The 2,500-nt window shown below is 39.0% G+C and overlaps 1 protein-coding gene across 1 annotated transcript in view; it reads right to left on the bottom strand.

Moving 5' to 3' along the window:
* Nucleotides 1–2,500, bottom strand: part of adamts17 (ADAM metallopeptidase with thrombospondin type 1 motif, 17) — a gene marked incomplete at its 5' end in the record, with an annotated part of 101,223 nt that overhangs the window by 47,011 nt on the left and 51,712 nt on the right. The window lies entirely within an intron of this gene.

Genomic DNA, 2,500 nt, shown 5'->3' with positions numbered 1-2,500 from the left:
TCAGTGTGTATTTGAGTGTTTTCTGTGTGTGTATTAGTGTGTCAGTGTCTATTAGTGTGTTTTCTGTGTAATAGTGTGTATTAGTGTGTTTTCTGTGTATTAGTGTGTTCTCTGTGTAATCGTGTGTTTTCTGTGTAATAGTGTGTATTAGTGTGATTTCTGTGAATTAGTGTGTTTTCTGTGTATTAGTTTTTTTTCTGTGTAATAATGTGTGTTTTTGTGTTTTCTGTATTGTGTATTAGTGTGTTTTCTCTGTGTGCCATTGTGTACTAGTGTATCAGTATGTATGAGTGTGTTTTCTGTGTGTGTATCAATGTGAATTAGTGTCAGTGTGTATAAGTGTGTTTTCTGTGTGTGTATCAGTGTGTATTATTGTGTTTTCTGTGTGTGTATCTACATTTACATTACATTTAGTCATTGATCAGACGCTTTTATCCAAAGCGACTTACAATTGTTCAAACACTGACGGACGCAGCCATCAGGAGCAATTAGGGGTTAAGTGTTGCTCAAGGACACTACAGCATGCTAGCAGGAGGAGCCTGGGATCCAACCAGCAACCTTTACATCACTAGACCACCAGCTCTACCTCCTGAGCTACCATCCCCAATCAGTGTGTATAAGTGTGTCTGTGTGTATTAGTGTGTTTTCTGTGTGTATATCAGTGTGAATTAGTGTGTCAGTGTGTATTAGTGTGTCAGTGTGTATTAGTGTGTTTTCTGTGTGTGTGTGTATCAGTGTGTATTCTTGCATTTTCTGTGTGTTTATCAGTGTGTATTAGTGTGTCAGTGTGTATAAATGTGTTTTCTAAGTGTGTATTAGTGTGTCAGTGTGTATAAGTGTGTTTTCCATGTGTGTATTAGGGTATCAGTGTGTTTTCTGTGTGTCCATGTCACCATGTCCCCATGTTACCACGTCACTATGTCCACCTGTCCCCCTTCGCCATGTCCCACCACGCCCCCATCGGCATGTCCCCCCATCTCCACCAGGATGATGGGACATCCCAACAAACAGCTTCTTCTTCTTCTTCTTCTTCAGTTGGAGCTTTAGGTTGAACCACATGACGAACAGGACGAAAAGGACGTGTTTTCTGTGTGTGTATCAGTGTGTATAAGTGAGTCAGTGTGTATGAGTGTGTTTTCTGTGTGTGTATCAGTGTGTATAAGTGAGTCAGTGTGTATGAGTGTGTTTTCCGTGTGTGTATGAGTGTGTATTAGTCTGTCAGTGTGTATAAGTGTGTTTTCTGTGTGTGTGTCAGTGTGTATTTGTGTGTTTTCTGTGTGTGTATTAGTGTGTCAATGTGTATTAGTGTGTTTTCTGTGTGTGTATTAGTGTGTCTGTATGTATTTGTGTGTATTAGTGTGTCAGTGTGTATAAGTGTGTTTTCTGTGTGTGTATTAGTGTGTCAGTGTGTATTAGTTCGTTTTCTGTGTGTGTATTAGTGTGTCTGTGTGTATTTGTGTGTATTAGTGTGTCAGTGTGTATTAGTGTGTTTTCTGTGTGTGTATTAGTGTGTCAGTGTGTATTAGTGTGTTTTCTGTGTGTGTATTAGTGTGTCAGTGTGTATTAGTTAGTTTTCTGTCTGGGTATTAGTGTGTCTGTGTGTATTTGTGTGTATTAGTGTGTTTTCTGTGTGTGTATTAGTGTGTATAGGTGTGTTTTCTGTGTGTGTATTAGTGTGTATAAGTGAGTCAGTGTGTATGAGTGTGTTTTCTGTGTGTGTATCAGTGTGTATAAGTGAGTCAGTGTGTATGAGTGTGTTTTCCGTGTGTGTATGAGTGTGTATTAGTCTGTCAGTGTGTATAAGTGTGTTTTCTGTGTGTGTGTGTCAGTGTGTATTTGTGTGTTTTCTGTGTGTGTATTAGTGTGTCAATGTGTATTAGTGTGTTTTCTGTGTGTGTATTAGTGTGTCTGTATGTATTTGTGTGTATTAGTGTGTCAGTGTGTATAAGTGTGTTTTCTGTGTGTGTATTAGTGTGTCAGTGTGTATTAGTTCGTTTTCTGTGTGTGTATTAGTGTGTCTGTGTGTATTTGTGTGTATTAGTGTGTCAGTGTGTATTAGTGTGTTTTCTGTGTGTGTATTAGTGTGTCAGTGTGTATTAGTTCGTTTTCTGTCTGGGTATTAGTGTGTCTGTGTGTATTTGTGTGTATTAGTGTGTCAGTGTGTATTAGTGTGTTTTCTGTGTGTGTATTAGTGTGTATAGGTGTGTTTTCTGTGTGTGTATTAGTGTGTGTATAAACACTGCAGCGTTTACTGGAATGTTAAACACTTTTCCATTTAAAACATTGAGTTTATTTCCAGCTTTTTCATAGAAGTCTGATCTGGGATTTAAGAGCAGAGTGTTATAAATCAGTGTGTGTGTGTGTGTGTGTGTGTGTGTGTGTGTGCGTGCGTGTGTGCGTGTGTGTTTGAGTCCGTGTGTGCGTGTGTGTTTGTGTGTGTCTGTGTGTTTGTGTCTGTGTGTTTGTGTGTGCGTGCGTGTGTGTTTGTGTACGTGTGTTT

Source organism: Zeus faber (assembly GCF_960531495.2).
Source record: "Zeus faber genome assembly, chromosome: 3".
NCBI lineage: Eukaryota > Metazoa > Chordata > Actinopteri > Zeiformes > Zeidae > Zeus > Zeus faber.
This window is presented reverse-complemented; position numbering and strand designations above follow the sequence as displayed.